Genomic DNA, 24077 nt, shown 5'->3' on the forward strand with positions numbered 1-24077 from the left:
CAGGGCATTAGTGCAGGAGCACAGCTAATGGTGTGTGTGTGTGTGTGTGTGTGTGGGGGGGGGGGGGGGTTCAGGGGCACTGAACTACCATCAAAGGCTGGACCCACTTTCATGTGCGCACACACACACACATGAATTCACAGTCTGGCACAGAGACATGAATGCTCTCATTGATTATACTTACTTTATGGCGACATATAAACTATACTTCGGCTCCACTGTCATTGTGATGCTGAAACCTTCATTAATCCATATATTTTATCCTAACACTGAAAAAGACCACCGCGAAAATGATCAAATTAACTAAAATCTTAATTGGCAGGTTATTAATTTACATTGATTAAGATATAATTTCATAATCATTGAATTACTTTATTATTACTTTAAGTATGTAAATGTAAGGATTAGCTGCTTTTTTTCCCCCAACACATTTTCATTGGCTTTTTTTAAACATAAATACTGGCCACACAAGTGTGTGTGTGTGTGTGTGTGTGTGTGTGTGTGTGTGTGTGTGTGTGTGTGTGTGTGTGTGTGTGTGTGTGTGTGTGTGTGTGTGTGTGTGTGTGTGTGTGTGTGTGTGTGTGTGTGTGTGTGTGTAATATTGAGTTTTGGACTGGTGGTCAGACAAAAAGAAATGTATCTGAAGATATCACCTTGAGCTCTGCGAAATGCTGATAGGAATTATTCACCATTTTCTGACGTTTTATAAACCAAACAATTCATGAATTAATCCAGACCTAACCGATAATGAAAATAATACTTAGTTTTGCTTGTTTGATTCACAGATTTACTGTTTAACATAGTTGTGCCTCAGAAGTTCTCATCAACCCCCATAGGGAGCTGTTACCGGTTATAAAGCTCTGATCCCATCTGTGCGCCATCAAACATCAGAGACAAAGCTGGTGAAGAACGACAAACATCCAGCAGCTAAATACCCAGATGTTTTCTCAGGAGTTGGTCGAGACCTAAACTCAACTTTAAGGAGAGTTAATGTTGGACTTGCGTTCATGATGTGACTAGAAACCTCACTCTGTGTCTGTAGTGACAACTTTATAAGCCGCATATATATGACGGCTGTGTGTCAGCCTGTTATTTATGGCTTCCTCTGATGGCCAAAAAGATCCATCAAATGTTTGAGGCTTGTTTTCTTTAAGACATAGAGACAACTCTTGTAGTTGTTTGTTAATGTGCAATGTGTCTAAATCTCACCTGCTAGTTGCATCTTTTTTAGTTTAACTACAAGTATTATATTTTGTGCCTGTGGAGGACCTGCAGGCCTGGTTGGCTCCGGTGAACTCTGGAGCTCCTGTTGTGCTCCTCCGTCGTTCCCGGCCAACAGAAACACTCCCAGTGTGAGTCAACCCAGGTCAGCGGTTCCACCTCTCAGCATCTCCCTCACTGCCGCTACCTCAATACACTCGGACGCAGAAATGCACACACACATTTGCACATTTAATACCATCTTCCCCAGATCCCCCACTAACACAGAGTAGGATTAGAGTGTATTACTGGGATCTTCCCCCAACTGGGCGGGGTCCAGCCAGATTTACTGTGCCCCTGAAAGTGTTGTTTTCCTCAGGCCGAGGTGGAAAAAAAAAAGAGACGGGGAATGATCGAGCGGCGTTCATGTGCATAGTCTTCTCAGTTGAGTGTAAAGTTAGAGCGCTGTATGCTTTTATTGAGGTTGAAACCGGGGTAAAGAGTGTAATGACACTGGAGTATAGGTTGAGTAACACGTAAGTCTCGAGTGCCTGGTTATCTATACGACACTGGACTCTAGTTCAAGAGTAAAAACACACAGTAGCAAGTTACACGACTAATTCACCACAGAGTTATTTGTGTAGCAACTTGAGGTTGTTGAGGAACGGTGTTGTTTTTGAGCCACTACCCTCCTCACCATGGTATGAGGATTACGTAACATCAAGCCATATGTTTAGAGTTGTTTGCTCAGGATTGTCCCAGATGATCAAGGGAAGGCTGATCTGTCACGGACACTGGTGCTAGAATCATGTTCAGACAATTAATTTAACGGTTATTGGGGCTGGGCGATATGGAGAACATTAAATGTCATGATATGTTGAGCAATATTGTGACAATATTGTATGGTTGACTTTTGCTGCTTTTGATAAATAATCATCAGTAAATGTGGATTTAATGACTAAGTGGGTGAAGGCAAATCTAAAAAACAATGTTGCCAAAGCATCAAAATAAAAAGTACAGAATAATGTCAATATGACTATTAACACAACATTAACATACCATTATGATTATTATATGAAAATGTATTTATACAGTATTACAATTAAATTCATTTTAACAGTTAGAACAGTCTAAATTATACACTTAAATAACTACTGTTATGCAGTCTTTAAAACAACAGAATGCCAACACTTATACCGTATTATGATATCCAAAATCCAAGACAATAGCTGATCTCATATCACAATATTGATATGATATTGATGTATTGCCCAGCCCTCACTGTTATTTTCTCTCTTATGTATTCTTTCCCGCTTGTTCACACTCATTAACTCAACCAATAGGGAGCAGAAGTCACATCCAGGCTCATCTTTGTTTCTCTTCTGTCAAAGTAAAAAAAACTACAGCTCCCATGAAACCACAGCTGCTTACGTTATCATCATATATATCCATAAAATCGCCCAACACTCTGTTTAAAAAGTAATTTTCCCAACTTTTTATCTGTTGTTCTCATTTGTTGAGTCGGGACATCTACCGTGAGGCCTTATGGGGAATGAGAACGCACAAGCATCAACTGAACACTTTGTAACACCAGTGTTACAGCGAATGGCATTTGGCTCAAGCAGAATGCCAACAACAACTCCAGCCGTTACTTTTCACTGTTTGTTTATCTCGCCAACCCGGTGCCAAGATCTGATTTTTTCCTCTGTAACTGTATACATGCATACTGGTTCCACTGGCTGGGAAAGAGGAGTACATAGTGTTCCTGCTTCTTCAACGATTGAGCGGAGAGTAGCGTTGATGGAGCTTCTCGCTCTCGACTGTAGCAGCTTGAGGTCAGAGGTTGCAGAGAGATCTGCTGGAGCCACGTCAGTCCCTAAAGGGGTCAGAGTGATTCGTTTGACTTCTCAGCTGAGTCTAGTTTGTGTTGTGTAGCAGGTCAAAACTAACTTTGATTAAACTTTCCTCCAGCTGGATCATTCGCACTCTGCAGGTGAAGTGGTCATAGAAGTCGCTTTAACTTGCAGATTGCATTCATTGCCGCAGTCGTCATGATTACAGCTGAAACAATGAATTAGTTAACAGAATTAATCTGCAAATATTTTGATAATGAAATCATTGTTTCAGTAATTTTTAAAGGAACAATAGTGAAAAAAGGCTAAAGATTATTGGATATGCTGCCTTTCTTTGCCGTATGTTCTTGTAAACTGAATATCTTCAGCTTTTGGACTTTTGGTCGCTCAAAACATGACACTTGAAGATGTCACTTTGGCTTTCATACACTAAACAATGAATTAATTAACCAATAATTAAAATAATCTGTGCTAAACTATCTACAGTTTCTTTTGGCCATGACAGTAATCTTCTCACAGGATGTGTAGCCTCGTCTGCTGTGTCTTTCATCACAGTTTTTGAACCAACTTCAGCAACAGATGTCAGCAGCAGCACGACAATGCGCCTGTTTGTGTCCCCTCACAGGCTCTTTATTTATGCTGGGGTACGCTAGAGTTTTGCAGGTGCCTGGTCAGCATTACACACACACACATACACACACACACACACACACACACCATCGTCAGCACTTGCTGTTAGACTCGACCAGCTGCCCTACTGCCCTGACTACACCTGCAGCAGTGTGTCACATAGAAATGAGACGGACAAAAAAGGCTTTATTGTGTCTGAAGTCTAGTCACAGTGGACCTGCTCTCTTCGTTGTTCGTCTTTAAACTAAATGAATCTGCAGCACACACGACTCTGTGTTTTCAATGCCCTTAATCATGGCCTCGATTTGATGTTTTCTAATGAAAAGTCTGACCAGTTTATCTTCAGTCATGTAGAGCTGAAACAAGTAGCCGATTCACAGAAAACTAAAAAGCAACTATGAGCCATTTTTCACAGCAGAAGAGCCAATGTTCACAGATTCCAGGTTCTCAAATGTGAAATATTTTCTGGTTTTCTAAACTCTGAAAATAGTTTAAACCAAAAAAATGTTGGTTATGGATAGCTGCTTGGACAAAAGACGGCAGTAAAATATGTCAATTTTGACTTTGGGAGTTCATGATGATGGATGTTTGTCACAATTTTTTGGTCATTTTGATTATAGATTTAAAACATAACTCGCAGAATAATTGTTAGTTGCAGCCCGTCGTCATTTTAGTTCTGGAAAGAAATTCCACAAGCAAAAAAAAAAAAAGAAGATGAATTGAAATCTGCTTTTCTTCGATGACAAACCTATGCTGAGATTCAAGCACTCCCTTCTGTTGCCGTCACTTTGTTCAACTGCAGCTGGCCAGATGTTGCCTTCCCCCCCCTGTCCTTATATTTGAAACCCTCTGATTTTGTGTAGCAGCGGATGTTCGGGACTTGTTTTAAAAACCCTCCCCTCGGCTCTCCTCTTGTAGAAGTGGCAACAACGGAAAGAGTCTTCCTTTGATGCTCTTTTACAGAAACAGTTCCTTTTTGCTGTCTGAAATTCAAACATTTTCAAATTCACTAAAAGAATGAATAATGTTTTAGATTATTTATATGTAATCTATTTCTTCTAAAACACAAAAGGTGATTCCATAAATCTTGAGACTAAAATCTGAAAAGAACCCTCGTCCTCCTTCAAGAGCTCACAGACGAATTTTCCATCCTCATGATTTTGAGTATCAATAAAGTCTGTTACATAAATGCTGAAAGCTCGCCTTCCACTCCTCAATCCAGTTACATAAACCCTCACAGGTGACCCCTCTCCTGCTATGTTCTCGTGTGTGTGTGTGTGTGTGTGTGTGTGTGTGTGTTTGGTTTGTGGTCATCTTGTGCTTCCCTTATATCCAGATGTGCTGTAATAAAACAGTGTGAAAAGAGCACACATCTGGAAGGGAGCAGAAAGCATGAGGGATGCCGTACTTGCTCATGGAAAGTTCATTGCAGTGCTGCTCTGTATATTTTCCGGTAGTTTGTCTGTTGTTGATGTTAAGTTGAGGAAAGTTAGATTACATGGAAACATCTCTTCAGGACCTGGAAGTTTTTAGCAAAGATAAGATTTGACTTTTGTACCCCTGATACATTATCACTGCAGGAAATGAAAAGCAATTATGAAGTGCCGTTATCGCCTTCCTTATTCTCTGTCCCTCTATTCGTCTCTTCCTCTGTTGGCCCATGACTACGATAGCGGTGTGTCTATCTCCACTGGCCCATCCCAGTGAGAAAGATAAGTGTCAAGGCTAAGAATACATCTTTGTGCTTTGGGAAAGTCGCCTGTTGGAGAATGACTCATTAACTGTCCAGAATAATGGCTCTGAAGAGGCGTTGTAGTAAGTGTGGACTGGAGATATGGTTCCCTTCTATTATAAAGCTTTTAACAGCAGCGACTTCCAGACTTTTCTGCTTCAATCATTGAAGGACCATGACGGGATTATGCTCCACGTACAGCGGCATTTGCCTTTGATGTTGTACACTCGGTCCATATTACTATGTTTTTCATAAATAACGACTTTCTCAAGCTCTCTGAGGGTTATATTTACACAGCCCAATATCACACATTTTCCTTTACAGTCTGGAATCTGTCCTTCGATTCAGATAAACTCCCCAAATGCAAACCTTTTAACATTTACTCTAATCCTTTAACCTAAAAATAGAATGAACCACGGGAAGAACAACTGAGGGGGGATACCTCGAGCAGAATGGACAGATATGTAATCGATGTCGGGTGTACAGAATATATCAAAATAGTAGCATTACAGTCAGGCCAATCAGGATGACAAAATTAGTAAAAGTTTAAATCAATAGGAAAAAAACAAGGACATGGAGAAATGAATGAAGACAGAGGTTTGACACCCAGCAGAGAACATATTAAGGCAGCGATAATCAAACATTTATTACACATATGCAGTTTACATTAAGTCTGGTACGATGCCTGCCCAATAAGCTGACATATAGTCCACAAGTTTTCCATAAAGGTGCCAAAAAGAGGCACTTAGCCAGGCAGTATGAACACACAGGGTTAGCAGTAACATTCATATTCCTCTCTCCATTCCTCTGTGTGATTTGTCTTTTCTGATCAACTTTCCTTTCCTTTGTAAACGTTGAGGTCATCTTGCTGTGTTTATTGATGACGTCCATGAGCATGCATACACACACACAGACACACACAGCTGGCTTGCCGTCAAAGAAATGTGTATATAACTACTTCTGGAATATTTTATCTTGTAGTTTAGTCTGGATCCGGATCTTGGATCAGACTTTTAGAAACCTTGAATGAAGGCTGGTTGATAATTTCCTTCTTGTTGCGATCCGTCAATGTCACAGATCATAAAATGGAGAAACATGTATCTTAAAGGTAAACTGTGGAGTTTTTGACCACCAGTGCAGCTATAGATAAATGGATCAATTTGTAGTAACAAATAAGTGGGTGACACGACACGCATCCCTATCGACTGCAGTGAGCGCTCGTCCATATGTGCATGGTATGGTAGTTGCATGAAATCCCTCGGTTTCATGCTATTCCACTGATTGCAAGACTGCCAGCCGATATATACGAGGCAGGTTTGAAAGTATTCCAAAGGTGTACTTTGCAACTGTTTTATTAGGAAGGAAAATAATTCAACATGTTTGTTGAGCTTCAAGGATACACACAATGAATGTAAACTTGACTGTAAACACTGCAGGATTCCTTCAGAGTACAACTCTGTTATGAGCGCAGTGAGGTCATTTGTTCGTAGCTTACTTTGCTTTATATCGAAGTGAGCTGAAGTCCAAGAATGGGGCAGGCAAGCTTTTCAGATTAGATTATTAACCACTTAATTCCAGACAATGTATAACATAGTTTCCCTATTCCTCTTGTTAGGTTTGTTGATGCTTTAAAGAAATGATGAAATGCATTTATGTGTGTGGCTCAGCCAGTTTCACACATCTGTGTGTAATGTATGACAGAGGACATAAAGGGGAAGGATATTCTAGGACTGTCACGGGATTGGACAGAGTTCCAATGTTTGTCTCTTAGATATAACTAATAGGATTGACCTCCTTTCTGCTCTGACCACGTGGCTTAGCTTTAGCGTATTGATTGTGCTAAGTCACACCCCTCACCTGGCTGCCTCAGCGTTAGCCTAGCGCTTGCCAGCTAATGCTCGACATGTGGCCTACATATGGGCGTGCTGCTGATAAGACCACCTGTTCTGACTTTGCTCCAACATGGCTGAGTGTTTGGACGGAGCTCTAGGAACATGACCTGGGTGTTGGCTGATGACCGAGAGGTCACAACACACACACACACACGTAGATTCTTCTGTCAGCTGAAGTCAGAGGTCACAGAGCTTATGTACTTCACTGCTTGCATGTACCGTATTTGTCATAAAAAGTTAATTGTCAACTACACCCACCAATCATATTACCAGAGGAAGGAAGCGTGCATCTACTCATGGACGAGCGGCTTGTGCTTGGGAGATGTGACCATAAATGGTGTCCTCCTTGGCTGAGCTGTAACCTTAGCTAGCTCATTGATGCTAGGTGAGCTAGCACTATGGAGTATAAATGCACGCTTTCTTCTGCGTGGTGATACGATTGGCGTGTGTAGTTTGGTAGAAAGTAAATAGTTCACACATGAAGCTGCTTAACTGATTATCTTGAGGAATCGGACAGACATCTCTAAGGTCGATATTTCCAAAACGCAACAACTCAAGTTAAAACAATCTAGATTAATAAATAACTCTATGGGTAAGAAGAAAAATACGTATTTATGCCACTAATATACTTGCATTGTCTCAAACACACATGGTAATGATGTTTCAAACAAGGTTGTGTGGGTTTAATCGAAATGTTTACTATAACGATGTATCAAATAACAAAGTGAAAGGGGGTCCCTTGAAGTTGCAGAGAATTATCACCTGAAATTACGGCCCCCCCCCCCTCGATTTTATGAAACGCTATAATGAGTTTCAGCATCAACGCTTAGCTGTCCGACACACAACTTTTCTATTTTGGTTCACTCTCAGCGTTCTCACAATCTTCAGAGCTCTTTTCGTTTAATTTTGTTTGTGCAAACCATGCGATACGTTTCATAAATATGCTTCATATTACCCTCGTATCAAGCTTTCAGAAAGCCACAATGCCACATGGTTAACGTTGTGAAAAAATGTAGGCAACGAAAACTACTTGTTTATGCTTAAAAAAACATCATGGTTCGTGTTAAATAAATAACGTGACTAGCGTAAATAAACAACAACCGCCCTTATCGGACGTAACAAGTTTAAAGTCAACTTTTACTTTCGGTTTTACACCGACACAAACAACCGTCTCCTGGGTGAAAGTCCTGTTTTTGTTTTACATGTCAATGCTATATTCACAACATGTTTTCGCTGCCCCCAGGTGGCCAAAAAAAAGTTATTGCAGGTTTAAATTATATAAGATTTACATTTTGGACATTTAACTAAACTCAACCCCAATGATCCGCATGATGCTGTCATCAAAGAATTCCAGTTTTCTTCCAGGACCTGTCTCCTTCTGCAGCCTCGCAGCTGTTGCTCGCTGGTATTTCTCGATAAACAGATAAATAAATTGATGATCCATTACAGAGTGCACAGGCAGCTAAAAATCAAACAGTGCTGACAGTGTCGGGTACACAGCTCGGATTTATGGATAGAAAGTTCCTAGATGTAGTGATACTCGACATGAAGCCAAGCCCTCACAGTTGAGGCAAATATTTACAAAGTTATCTTGACACGTTTAATGGTAGCTGTCGACCTCAAATAAATGAGTCTTAGAGCTATTGTGAATATATTTTAATATGCAGCGAGATCATATGGAAGGTAACGGATTAGGAATGCGACAGGACCTGATTCTTCTATCAATCAAGTCTGCTCATGATTTGTGAGTTGATAACCTGCTGTAACCTTTCAGGTGTGTGAAATGTACTTTACATGAACAACAGGATCATAAATATGCATTTAAAAATATCCCAAACCTGTTTATTGTTTCTTCCCATACAACTTCAGCAGGAGCGGTTCGAACTATCCTAACATGTAATCGATCCTGCTCGTGTTTCACTTGTGCTGTATAGTCATGCTGTGTGCGTTCAGCTCGCTGTGATAACTTGAGAAACTGGGAAAGCTGAGGCCCGGCAGTGACTGATCTGTAATAACAATTAGCAACAGCTTTGCACTGTTAGTTTGAGGACACTTGTTGTGATTATAAATACTTGAAGAGAGTGAGGTTTATATTTCTGTGGCTGACTAATCCTCTCTGTCCTACAGCGTGGTGCCTGTAGACACTTTATCGTCAGTACGCAGCTTTTACTACGTGATTTTCTGCATTCTTTTCAGGTTAAACGTTGAGTTTCATCGTTCAAAAGGGCATCAGAGTTATGTTACAGCCTGTTAATACAGTGTAAGAAAGGAAAACAAGTCTGTATATTTACCCACTTCAACAATTAAATTCAATTACACATCTGTGAAGAGTTTCTGAAGCACACGCATCGGGGTTGGGCTGTAACTAACAATTACTTTCATCTCTATGAGTCGATGAATCATTTAGTCTCTAAAGCTTGAGGCGATGCCGTTGAATCGCTTGCTTTACTCCAACACATCAGAGCCTAAGAATATTAAGGTTAGTGGGGAAACCTTTCGTTGATTAATCAATCAATAGAACATTTTAAAACTATTTTCATAATTTATAAATTCTTTAACATTTATCGTCACTTTTGGCCATTTTTCACAATTTGACCATTTGATAAATTAACAATTAATAAATAATGAAATAATCTGCATTAGTTGTTAACTATTAAATTCATCGGCAATTATCTAAATTCTCTGATTTCAGCATCTTAAATGTGAATATTTTCTTGTTTCGTGGCTCTTCTATGACAGTAAACTAGATATTTGAGTTGTGAATAAAAAGACATTTGAGGAATTCGTCTTGGGTTTTGGGAATCATTGATCCACATTTGTCACCATTTTCTGACATTTCTAGAACAAGCAGCTAATCAATTGAATGTGAAAATAGTCCACAGACTAATTTATAATGAAAATCATCGTTAGTTGCCTTAATGTGATCGAACTTCTGATTCGTTTAATGAATAAATATTGAACCGTGATCTCAGACTGTAAACAGTGTTTAAAAGTGACTCAACAGCTTGTCAACTGGTGTTGTGTTTGTATTTCCAAATACAGTGTTTCTACTGCACGAGAACAGTTTAAGTTGAACAAAGGTGAACTCTGACCTCCGAGTCCACCGGAGTCAGTTAGAGATCGCAGCGAAACAGGAAACGCTTTGATCCTAAATCGATTGCTATTTCTTTCTGTCGACTGACTCGTTGATTTATTGATTTATCATTTCAGTTCTACATTTGCCTCATTCACTCGAAAGAAACAAGTCTTAAAACTTTAAAGACTGTAATTTGCTTTGATTCCGTTACAGTTGGTCTCAAGACTTTTCAGGTTCTTGTTTCTTTCCTGACTTTCCTTTTGGACGAACACTTCATCGGGATGTGACTCCATGTTTCCAGCCCTCGCTCCCCCTCACTGTTACATTCCAGTTCAGTGTATGGCGGCCAGATTTTGGGGAGCTTCTTTCTGCTCCTCCCGCATTTCCTCTCTTTCTGCTGATGTCTGGACTGTTTTGGATCTTCTCGCTTTACAGTGGCTCTATTTTGTATTTTTACTGAGAGGAACTTTTACCCATTTTCTCTGTAATAACAGCTAAAACTGCAATCTTTCATGTAGAAAATGGTGAAATATATCATTATGCTGAATGTTTTTTTGTACGGTTTCATAGGCGTTTGCGCTCAAAGACTGACAATACTTTACACTCTGCCTTTGCAATGTGTTGAGCTGCTGTAACCGCTGATGTACCTGCACTCAGATATTCACATGCGCACAGTCAGAATGCAATGAGTTGGATTAAGCTTTTCTTCTTCTTGCCCAGAAAGCTGTCACTGCTTCATAAATCCACCCCATGAGCCCTCATGGCACGCCTCCACACTCACCAGTTGACGCACACAAAACGCACAACTATGTGTGTGGGTGTGTGTGTGTGTGTGTCAGCACAAAGCGTAGGTTTTATATGGGGATGCCTTTTCTTTGCAAGCTACAGTTGAGTTATCTCGTTCAACCTCTCCTGCAGCCAATATTTCATTGTATTTGTGCTCAGCTCTGCTTTTCTATTATTTTTATAATAATCTTCGTTTATATTTTGTCACACTTTGTGTTATGTCGAACAAAATATCAGACAGTCTCTTGAAGAAAAGAGTAGAGACATAATAAAGTCTAGAAATGGTATTTGTATTTGTTCAGGGGATTGATCGGTCCTCTTGGTCATGACATGTGAATCCAGCCGACTACCTCGGCGTCTAATGCCGGCGCGTAAGGCACCCTTTAGTCTGTATCAGACGCTTTTTTAAGTAACTACAATGTAAACCCAGCAGCGTCATTATTATTATTATTATTAGATGCTCAGTGAAAATGCTCCGGGTGATGACGAAGTATAAAGACCAAAAAAAAAAGCCAAACACAAATACAAGACACCGGTGTCCCAAAGTTACGATAGTGATGTTTGTGACATGTTTCGGTTCTAGTTTATGTAGTTCTTTTAAGCCCAACTGTGGTGTTTTCCTAAACCAAACAAAGTTGTTTTGTTGCCTAAGATTACGTATTTATTTTGAGCCTAACTATGATGTTTTTCGCAAACTTGGAGTGGCTCTGTTGCCTTAACCCAAAGATACGTATTATTTCAAGCTTAACCAAGATCCTTTTTCCAAACCTAACTAAGTGGTTTTGTTGCCTAAACCTAAGGATTTTTGTTTGAATTCACAACGTTGACCACATGTTTACTGTGACTGTCCATTGAGCTGTCCAGTACGTTAGAAAGTGGCACCAAAGGGTCTGACAAAGCGTCGGTATGTGATGAGTTGGAATGAGAATGTGTTGCTCGATCCCATCGTGTACATGTACCGAGATCGGTGGCCGAGGGCGGCTGATTCCCAGATATGTACGTTTGTTTCGTATCTGTTGTTTCCCTGTATGTTGTACGTGTTATTTGTCTCAATATAAAAAGAAGAGGAGGGAGATATTCCCTCTGAAGCTGCAGCAGGTTATCCAAGCAACTGGCTGGCACTGAGCAATAGCATATTGACACAGGCTTCTGGAGTGAGTGGGATTAGTGTTTGCTCTTAAAGATAGGCCTGTTTCCCTAATGGCTGAGCACATTTACTTAGCGCTTGTCAAACACGTCCTATACAGGGTAGCAAATTGACTCGGGTCACTCCGTCATCGTCAAAGCAAAGCGCTGACTGGAATGCCACCAGATCTGCTCCGACATTGACAACTTCATTTTTCTCTGGTTTTAACAAAAGGACATTTAGTGAAGTGTAATTCAGTGCAGCTTCGAAGCAGCTTCAATGTTTTAATATTTGTAAACTAGCTAGAATAACATTGGGTAGTGAGACTGCTACAGCATTAAAATACTTTGCAACGGACCAATGATTTGACATTGTTAAAGACTCAGTTTTCCAGAATAAGTGCTTCTACTTTTGATATTTGAGTACATTTTCTTTTAGTTTAAAGTTGCTTTATCTTTGTTAGTATTCTTTATGTTAACTGCCTTTTTTAATTAAGTGAAGGTTGGGACTATTTGTATCACTGATATGCAGGCTTGTGTGCCTTCATGTCTTTATTTAAGGGCTGAAACTAATTGTATTACTAATTATCTTTTAGATTAATCAATTAACAGTTTAGTCTGTAAAATGTCAGAAAAATATTTAAAAGAATGCCTCTCACAGTTGCACGTTTGTCTGCCCAATGGTCCAATATCTAAAGCTATTCACTTAGAATCATACAAAACAGAAAAGCAGCAAATTCTCACATTTGAGAAGCTGGAACCTGCAAAATGTTTGGCATTTTTTGCTTGACAAGATTAGTAGTCGCTGTCAGAGCGCTTTCGATTCCACACGGTGCTTTTTAATTATTCGTGGCGTTATCGTATTGAAGAGTTGCGTGAGTATTTTATTATATGATAACTTTGTTTTTTTACTTCTCTACCATGATAGCGAGCTAGTCAACTTCTTTTAAGTCACTTTTGACGATATTTATTATTGTGAGTGTTTTTTTGATTGTGATCTGTGATAAAATCCTATATTGTCCCATCCCTAACTGTAGCTCAGTGTATTAACTGGAAACGCGTCGTTTCCTGAGAGATCAACCAGTGCCCGGGTGGTTTTGGACTGGAGATGAAATTCCTGGTCCTTCTCCAGCTCAGCCAAGAGCCTCTTACACCGCAGTACCACTGTGCACATTAGCATCTTAATCCTAGTTCCCAGATTTACATTTGATCTACAAATCAAACCTGGTGACCACTGAAGAGCACGAGTGTGCAACTGACTCTTGCTGAAGTCCACAGCCAGTTGAACCCGACACGATCCCCACCCAGCCGTTAAAATAGCCATGTTGAGCGAGGAGGGCATTTAAAGGTGTTTCTCTGTGGAAGCTATGACATCACCAGAAGGTGGAGACTTGTACATTTTGCTTGTTGTTTTTTAAGCAACAAATGCAAAGTAATATCTGGTTCAAGCTTGTTTTATGTACTTTACAGAGCTGTGTGTATGTTATGAATGAAGGACAGCTGTTTCCCTCAGATGCCTCTTCAGCTGCCTCTACGAGCGTTCATGACGGTATTAACGCTGGTGTTTCTAACTGGATTTATGTGGTAGTTGGACCTTATTCATGATGAAGCAGGTGCATATGATCGAATATGTGAATATCCTCCTGCATTTGTCAGTCACAGTAACATTGTAGTTGCCACTTAATACGTCGTAATTCTTCAGTGTCTTTGCAACAGTGTCACATTTTGAGGTATTGATGGAAAGCCTTTTGGTGAGGCCACACCCATGTCTGCAGTGCTGCATTGAGCTGGCAGAGATTCAAGCTGAGGGCTCAGACTCTGTGTGTGTGTGTGTGTGTGTGTGTGTGTGTGTGTGCGTGTGCGTGTGTGCGATCAATAAGAGTGATGGTATATAAGAGTGGTAGCCCAGTCTGCCCAGTCCCTCTCTGTCTGCCAGCTCAGGTTATCTCCTGGTTTATAGTTTGTGTGGGTTGTGTTGATGCCAGCTATTTTCCGATCAACTGTCCAAAAAACAAAGATTCAGCTTCACAATCATTTTTGACAAAGAAAAGAATCAAATAACCAGATTTGAGAACCTTAAACGAGCACATGTTTGTTAAAAAAACCCAATTATATTCAATTTAAAGATGAAAAAAACCCAGTATAAACATTTGAGAAGCTGAATGTAGTGAATTTTGAGCATTTTTGCTTCAACAACTTGCATTTTTAATCGACTATCAACACCGTTCAGCTCTATTTGTGGTTTCTGTGTGTCTTTCATCCCCCTGGATTCTCCATGCGGCTCATTAATGTTGTGGGTGCGCTGGTCAGTTTGATATTTGAGTCAACAATCAGGTCTTGTGTCTGTATTTGTTGGTGGAGTGAGTCTCAGCGCTGTGGGCCGAGTGGAAGGAATGACAACGGTTCATGACTATCAAACATCAGCTCCTCCTACTGTTTTGGTAAAACCCAAAAAACTGCAGACAGTTGGTCTGATGAAGACGGACAGTGACATATTGTATGTACTCAGTCTGCATCTTGTTGACTCTTCTGAGCCTAAAAGCACTGGGCAGGTTCTGTCCTTGATGGGATGGATGTACTGTTGTTATCACGGGAGGATTAAGTTGTGGTAGTGTGTTCGTCATATTATGACAGTTTTCCCAAAATGTATCGCCTTGCTTTTATAACTCCTGTATACGTATCGTATTGCCAGATTCTTGCCAAAACACAGCCCTGATAAATAGATGGAGTTGAGCTTTGGGTTGGTGATATATTTTGGTTTAAATGTAGTATTCACGTTTTATTGAAGGTAACGAATTCTGTCAAACACTTGCTGTGAATTATGTTAATTTATGATCCCACAGAGGAAGAAGGAAGAGCACAAAGCTACAGATCTACACCTTTCATAGGCCGAGCAGATGAAAGTATATAGATGTATGAAATATACGTAAGCGTGACAGTATGGGATCAAGGGAATGAGCTCTACTGCATCCACAGCATAAAATACGATGTTATCACACACACTTAACCATCGTTAAGCCCTCTTCATCAGGAGGGCTAGAAATATTCTAAATATCAGTTTGGTTCATGCCTATTTCACAATTAAAGAAGTTCAAAACAACAATATACAAAGATTCATGTCCCCGTATCAAAAGGTTCATGTCCTGTATAGTGGCAAAAAGGCTCGACATGAATACTCAAAGGTATTGAATTATAGTTCCGGGGGGTTTTATTGTTTCTTGTGGAGTCAAAAGGCACAAATACCGTACCAGCTCCAGATATTGATGTAAAGTTAATACCTATAAAGTATTAATAGGAATTTCTTCCTTCTGTTGTTAATATTTTACCTGTTCTTAAAGAGAAAGGGAATGCTGTGAATTCCTCAATATACTCCCAGTGTGTTTTGCTTTTCAAACAAAGTTGTTTCTTCACTTTAATATGAGTTAAAGACATCCACCTTCTTCTCTCCCTAATAACTGAGCACGTAACATGAATGGAGAGCTAAGCATCTTAAGCATCTTGAGGATAAAGTGAACTGAAAACTTTCTTTGATCTACATTTCTTTTACATCTTTCTATTTTCTCCCTCTCTCTCTCCATCCCCCCTCCCTCATTTTCTTCCTCCCTTTCTGTGCCTCTCGTTTACTTCATCTCGTTACAAGTTGGAAACAGCGCACTATTGTTTAGTCTCGGAAAATTGATGCTGAAACAAGAAGATCCACGGTGCTGTTTGTTCTGCCACACTTCCTTTTTTTTTAAGTTTTGAGAAAATTGTGGATGGATTTTGGAGACGTCTTTGGACGACGTTAACTTCTTTCTCACACTTCAGAAGCCGAGCACTCTTATGTAACACTGGGTCAAAAGTTCAGCCGAGGAAAAGGTTTGCTTCTCAGAAGTTGTCACATGGCAGAAAGAGCAGGAATAATGAGGCGAATCACTGCAGAACAGAGCAGACTCTGTGTGCCAGTGTGAGAAATGACATTGCGTCAAAGGCATCTTGACAATGTTTGAAATAAATCCTGTAAAGCAGCTGTGCTCCGCAGAAGAGGACGAGGCCTCGGCTACAAATAGTCACAGAGCAAAGGACTGTGAGTTCAGTCATCTGGTTACACTGACGAAGAATGTGGCTTCGCTTCTTTTTTGGAAGAAACACAGACCTGCCTTCATAATGTTATACATTTAGGATTTTCACTAAAAATGATTAAACCTTTTTGTTCTGCACTCAAGCTGGAAGATATTTCCCAGACAAGTGGCAGGTGCAGTAACTGCTGTCTCACCTGGACCTTAACTGCTTTGAGCCTAAACTTTAAATATTACTCTTATTCAGCATCGGTTTTATTTTTTATATTGATTCTTGAAAACCGGCAAATCTCCACATTTGAGAGGTCTGAACAAGTGAATATCCTTATTTTTTGATTGTAAATAAGCTGTAGATTAATTTTCGTTTCACTTTGAATACATCGCAGACGACGCAGTTGCTTTTTAATCCCTTGTCTGTCTCCGTAGGATGGAAACACAAACATGTGTGTGTATACCTTTCAGCTCTTTGGACTGGGAAAGGCCCAGTGCAAGCCTTCATTTTCAGTTTCCAGTTTAGTTGAAATGTCACCTCCCTGCTTGTGGCCACACGTACAGCTGAGCCCAGTCATCAACGCCTCTAATTTTAGCCGTGTTTTACAGAACACACACACATGTGACTTTTCATTCTCTCAGTGTGTATACACGAGTACATCTGCCGTTGTCTGTGAGCTGTATCTCTGCTGTTGTCGAGTATTAGCTCTTTGTTTGTGTGTGTTTGCTGTCGAGGGGGAATTCAGTGCCGATGGGAACTTAAAAACAAGGAGGACTAACCTTCAATTTAGCCGAGTCTCATATTTCCTCACTGCACCTGCATGCTAATAATCCAGACTGAGACTTAGCGGCAATAAGAGAGTATGTGAATGTCTCATTAATAAATCTGTATCACCGTTCATTACATTACATCACTACAGTTACATTAGTTGCTCTTATCTTTGTCTGTGATTGTGTGTGTGTGTGATTGAGATTTTTAGTACACCTAATTGCTATTGACCCACAATCCTTTGCAAGAATGAGTTTGTGTAGAAAGATTCAACTGAAAGTGAAAGGAAAGAACCAGGTTTCCTTCCAAAGCGACATTTGATTCTTTAAATTGGATCTAAGAACAATTTTGTATTGTTTTTCCAATTTAGATTATGGAAAGTTCAGCCATAAACGGTGTATTATTTGTAAAACTGCACAGTTTTATAAAACTATCCTTAATCTTAAAAGCCTGTTATTTTCCGCTGCTTTCTAATGTTGTCAAGATGCCTCAAATGTATGTGTGTATGTTCACACTTTCTTTTGAAGCGTAAATGTCTTTAAAGCACTTTGAAACTGCTTTATAGATACATTGTCCTCACCTCGTACTCTTCATTTAGCAGCAAAAACGGTAAGTTTAGTTGTAATTCACTGATTATTTTATTTCAAAGTGTCATCTATATCAGTGAAAGCTAAAACCAGAGTAGTTTAAATTGTGTATTTATTTTAGCAGATTGCTGCACCGCACTCTGTGTGTGTGTGTGTGGGTGCGTCGATATGTTTGAGTGAAAATAGTCATGCTGTTATTGTTTTGAATGTTTCGGAGGCGTTTGTCTGCTCTCTGTCTCACACTCTTCCTGTTTAGTTTTTGGTGCCGTGAACATTTTCATTATGTTTTTGTTCTGCTTCTTCTGTTCTCCGTCCCTGTTGAACACTCTACAATAGAGATCCTGTAATCTGACATGCGTTTTTAAAGTATTTCACCCACTGAGCACCACAGCTGTAATACGTTGAGGTTACTAATATAATAAAGACGTTAGGATTTCACTTCCAGCATCAGTAATATTTGCTGGTGTTCGTCTGTCCGCTGGGATCAGCGATGGCTGTGTGTGAGAAAGAGAAGAAACACAAATAAAGCAGGGCTCAGATGGCTGAGAGAGGAAGTCGACCATACACACACACACACACACACACACACACACACACACACACACACACACACGCACACGCACACGCACACACATCCACACACATCTTTATTGCAGATAAAGAATGACTGGGCAGCTCTGAGTCGCTCTTGAAGAAAACAAGTGCCCCCCATAAACAGTGCAGGGAGTCCTTTTGGTCAAATCAGCAGCATTTTCTCAAGCTTTCTCCCAAAATGTGTATGAATTACAAACACAGTGTGATGATGCAAAAGATTGAGAACGGGTTCCCCCCCCCCCCCCCCTGGGTTTTTACATTCTTTGCTAAATCCATCGCTTAAAACATCCAATAAGGTTCTTGTGTTCCTGGAAAGTTGTTTTTTTTGTGTGCTCCCCCCGATTTTTTTGGATAAACAGAATTTTCTCCGGTATTCAACATCACACTGCTGCTAACAGTGATTATTGCAAATGTAAAGATCTTCTCTTAAGGATGAGATTGTCTCGACTTAAGTCTGTCTATACTGTTCAGATAATTATCGGTAAACATAGGGAAATGGATTCTTCCAAATATCTTCATGCTCTATCTAATTTCCTCGCTTATTTAGTCTCACTTTTCAAGCACAGTACAATGAAGGAGAAGTTCTCACGCGGCCTGAGGGTAAGAAGGCGACTGTCCTCTCTCAGGATTCATAAACAGGTCTGCGATTCATGGAACATCATGGGAAATGAATTCGCTAATTTTGAGGTTTTTGTAAAGTTTGCTTCTGTCTGAGGGGCCTTTGTAACGTAGGAATGCAGCTTTTTTTCTCCTCTCCACTCATCTTCTCTAACTCGTAGAGGTTTATGTTATATGAGAGATCTCTCTGATGGCTGAGGACTCCTGGAGATCTGTGATTATTTTGTCTATTATGTCTGGCTTTCATCTCCATCCCTGTGACTAACGTTCACTTCCTTCTCACAAACTCAGGAGGACTTTAGGATCGAGCCAAATACTTTAGTCAGCCATTGGACTGACTGATCAAAAGGCCTCTGCTTTTTCTAATTAGGTTGTTCTTGTTTTGTTCCCTGTCTCACACATTCTTGTCAGCTGTGGTCCAGGGATTCAAATACTTTTTCAAAGAATTGTTTGGCATTTCAAGGAAATACGCTTATTTTCTTTTCTTTGATAAGAAAATGGAAACCATCTCCCATCGGTCTGTTAAATATGAGGCTACAGCAGCCGGTTAGCTTAGCATAGCAGACACACTGTAAACAGGGGGAAACTGCTAGCCTGTTTCATGAATCAACATGTTTTAAAGACATCGTTTTCATGTTATAACTACATATTTTTCGTAGTATTATGACATATTTTCTTGAGATGTTATCCTATCAAATAACTATTCTATTTAATTCAAGAAAAAGGTCTTAAAACGTTCTCTTTGTTACACAAAGTTAACATATCTCGCTGTGACAACATTAATTTTATTATAATACAGTGATTTGGTACAGAAACTTCCATACGTTATTAAAAATGAGAAAAAGATCCAGTGGATGCAGCATGGTATTGGTTAGAAAAGTGACTTGGATTGGTTTAAGTTCTTTCATTAGATGATGTCATGTGTTTCCCAGAAGAAGCCTATTTATTTATTTTTCCTTCGGGCTGTAGTGTGTGAAATGTCATCTTTGATGCAAACTGCATGTTCTTACATCAGTGTGCAGGCAGAAATATGCAGCATAAACAGATGTGTCTACGGTTTTATTAAAAAAAAACCTTGAAGCTAAAATTCTCTTGGACACAACGGTAAACCTGAAAGCCCTGAGGATTATGGCAGTTCATTCGAGTGCGACGCATCTTGCCAGAGTTGCTCAACCTGTCAAGCTTGACGTCTGTACGGCTAGTTTCACTGGACCATCAGATCTGCTCCCAGGGGTGTTTGAGGCAGAGTGATGATGATCTTACGGAGAATTATGAAAGACAGCTTTTCTGACGATAGGATTTAGTGCAGTGTTACAAAAAGCTTGGTCTTTGTAGTCGTTGTGACGTCACCCATTGGTTTATGGACTACGGTTTTGTAGCCTGGAGTACGGCTTATTGGCCGTTGGCATCTTGGATTTTTGCAACCAGTGAACGGAAGTGACCATATGTGAACTGCGTAGGAGTGGCACTGTAGTAGAGATGCCATGGTATCAATCACAAGGTAGCCTGCCCTAAAAAATACCCTGCTTTTTATGCTATTTTACTGTAAATTGGACCATCATTTACTAAATGAACTTCATGCTGTATCGAAGAAGACTTGAAACTCGTGATTGAGACAATAAACTGATGATTACAATGTTTATTGAGGTAATAAATCAAGTGAGAAGTCATTTTCTCAAAGAGTTCCATACAATCGGACTTCTTTTGCAACCAAGAAGAGTCGCCCCCTGTTGGCCATTAGAAAGAATGCAAGTTTAGGGTTCTGCCACATTGGCCTCACTTCTTAGAACCGAAGGTTGCCGCCTGCTTACACCCAATTGCAAGAATCTCAAACAAAAGCTCACATATGTTCAATCCTCCTATTGCACGGAAGAGAACAACCTCTCAAATGTTTCACACCGACGGTTAAACGTGCCACCTCAAACACTGTTTTGACAGAAGCAGCCAGAGCCCACATCCCACCTGGCTTCTACACTCTCCCCATGACTGCAGATCCCCCTGTGATTCAACAGCCACAGTGACCACAGTCCACTCTGGTCAGCATGACCTCAGGTGTGACATTGCAAGGGGCACGGTCAGGAATTGGCATCTCGCGTTTATCTGCCCACACACGCCGTGACATAACGGTGATACATGTTGGGCCGAGTCGCTGGCCCTTACTCTCTTATTGTTGACATCCTGACCGCATACTGTGGCGGATGAGTCATTCTGGTAACGGGCTCAGGAAAGGATATGAATCTACGGAGGTCAAATGAGCAATGCCTCTTGAATAGCCATTGAGTCACACAGATGCTTCGTAGCTACTGTCAGGGAAGGAATGCAAACAATTTGGTGACAATTTCCTAAATCAATTTGCAGTCAGAAGAATGCTGTTTTCAGCTCGTGGCTCATTTCACTTAAGTGACTTTGAAATTCAGACAAAGCATTTCTCTGTGTATAGTTTAGGGCCGCGCTGTCACACGACCTCTAAACACAACCCAGCGTGGAAATTAATTTGTAACCCCCGAGCAGTTGATGACTTACTGAAAGATAATCCCTTTTGTGAGTTTAATCAAGCAGCTTTTTGTCCGCACTTTGTATCCGAGCGCCTAGCGTGACCCCTCCGTCCGTTTAAAAAACTCCCCGAAGACTTGACAACAGGACAACAGTCTGCTTCCCCGTTTTCACTCTCCTCTGTTCACCTCAAGAAGCTGCTAATGAAGTCATCCTCATGTGATTAAAAGCCACGTGTCTCTGCTTCACACTGCATGAGTCAGAGCACACAACAGCAGATAAAGGCCTAATTACCTCGCTACAGACCGAAGCAATAATAGAATAGAACTGATTGCCTCTGTGTGAGGCGGCGCTGGAAGTCTTAATTGATTTCCTCGAAAAGAAACCGTGTACATCATATGAGACCTCTTCCATGAATCAAGTCCTAATGAAATATCTTTCTTCTTCTGTGTCGTCACAAAATTGTAAGAGCACAATTTTATAAGCCTTCTTCCAAAGCAATCGTTCAAAAATAGAAATTATGACTTGGTAGAATAAATAAATAAATAACCAGTGAACAACCGCTCTGAACGGATTTAAAATTGTTACGAAAGAGCTGGATCTTGATTGGGATTAGTCGTCACTACCCCGAGTGAAGAAAGTTGATTGAGTTTGAAAGCTACAACTGAAAGACATTTCACTAAAACCACAGTGTTCAACACAGCTGAACAGTTGTAGAAATGAGAATCGACAGACTTATGAAAACATCACATCAGCCTTGTGGCATCCTCTCTGTCCGTGCTTCCTCCGAACGACTCCGACCGAGCCTGTGGACACATTACACCCAGAACACACTGGCACCATCTCAAGTCTGTCATTGGTCTGTGGTCTGAAGCCAAGAATAATGTTGTTGACCTACTGAAGTGGTGAGAATCACTGTCCGTACAAACCCTTTTAGTTCTGGTGTCGCTTTCAGTCTTTGTCATCATACGAAAGGGGGGAACATAATCTGCTGTTATATGTTAGAAATCACTTCACCTCAACCTGCACTGTTCACTTGAGCTCGAGTCAGTGACTTAGATTTACCAGAATAACTTTTGACAACTGCCGTAGGAGACGGTGCAAGAGCATTATTTTTTTGCGCATATTATTTTGCATGCGCATTCATGTTTTCTTGCATGTAGGTAAGAAACTCCATCCCCTCCAGAGGTCAGTTATGACATATCTTTATGTCGTTGATATGGAGCTTGCCAAAGAATACAAACTGTCTGCTGTAAATGTGTCTGTCTGTCGGTCTTTTTTACACAGACCAGGTGAACGAATACACGGTGCCTCAACATAAATCAGCTCTCAGTATTTTAGTTTTTCCACATCCTGCTTCCTGCTGGCCCGACACAAAAAGTGAAATGTCAAGCAAACACTGAAGGTCTAATATCGGACTCGTCTGACCCGAGTTCCTCAACACGACTGCGAGCGGTTAGTGTTGCGAGTGCCTGCTTTTTATTGGCTGTCCAATCAGGAAGTTCTTAGGGATGCTGACAGTCTGTCCTCGTCTGACCTGCAGTTCCTGAACCAGACAGGTCAGCCAGTTCATAGACGGATTGGAGGAACAGACCACCAGCTCCTCTGGAAATATCGACTGCATCAGGCATCGCATTTTAAACCCACATTTCTGGATGTGAAATGATACCGTCACTGTTCTGCAGTTTGACCTTCGGTGCGCTTTCCTTGTCCAGACGGCAGTGTGGAATCGGTCTTTCCACAGCGTCGGCCCATTTTAATGATTTGTTCAGCTCAGTGAGTCATAAATGAAAGCCGAGTTCATTGCTGTTGTTTGAGTCAGGCTCTGCCTGTAGTAGAGGGAGGCCAACGAGTCCTTTGTCCTGATACCCAAAAGCATCTTAAATCAGTGAAACGGACATTGGAGTGTCTTTAGCTTGTGTACTGTGATGTATTTCACAGTGGATGCATGAGGAGGAGGAGGGAGAGGGGGGATAGGGAAACTTTGCAGGTTTTCAACCGGCTCATTGTCAATGCAGCGTGGCTAGTACATGCAGATGAACGGCGCCTGGCCTCCGATCATGCAGCAAGCGCCCCAGCTCTCCGCTTGCTCGACCGCCAGCAAAACTCTCATCCGGACGTCGTTCGGCTGCATGTTCTACCGCAGTAACACAGAGCCGGTCAGAAATCGGCAACGTTTCCCTTGAATGAATTAGACTTCAGCCGCATTGTTTTGGAAATGAATGCCACTTGTATCCAAACACACTCCTCTCTTTTTATCCCTCCATATTGCTCTGTTAGCTACTACGACCCACAAGCTGTTAAGTGTGGTTTTATATGACCGGTGTGGCTAGCTACACGGCCAAAGTCTCATTTGACTGGATGAGTTTTTTGTAAACATTTGAAATCACGATAGAAGCGAAAGACGCACTAACTTCCGTCTCACCGGGACTTAAATGGTTTGATGATCTTTACCCATAGACTTTCCCTATAATGCTGCATTATAAATACATAGGTTGTTTAAATATGGCAAAGGATTATCCAACATGCCTTGTACGCTATCATTGTATGTTGCAACTTAAAGGCATTGCAGACCGTGAGTCAACTGTCATCGACTCATTTGAAAAGAAAAAAAGAAACACTATGGGGTTGCAGCTTTGCTTTTCATCACTGCACATCTGGTTGAATGGTCAA

The 24077-nt window shown here is 40.7% G+C and overlaps 1 protein-coding gene across 8 annotated transcripts in view; it reads left to right on the top strand.

Annotated features, from left to right (window-relative positions):
- The window catches only part of myo9aa (myosin IXAa), a 105019-nt gene that overhangs the window by 30696 nt on the left and 50246 nt on the right, over positions 1–24077 (top strand). The gene's annotated exons all lie outside the window — the stretch shown is intronic.

The sequence above is a fragment of the Pholis gunnellus genome, assembly GCF_910591455.1.
Source record: "Pholis gunnellus genome assembly, chromosome: 1".
Classification (NCBI taxonomy): domain Eukaryota; kingdom Metazoa; phylum Chordata; class Actinopteri; order Perciformes; family Pholidae; genus Pholis; species Pholis gunnellus.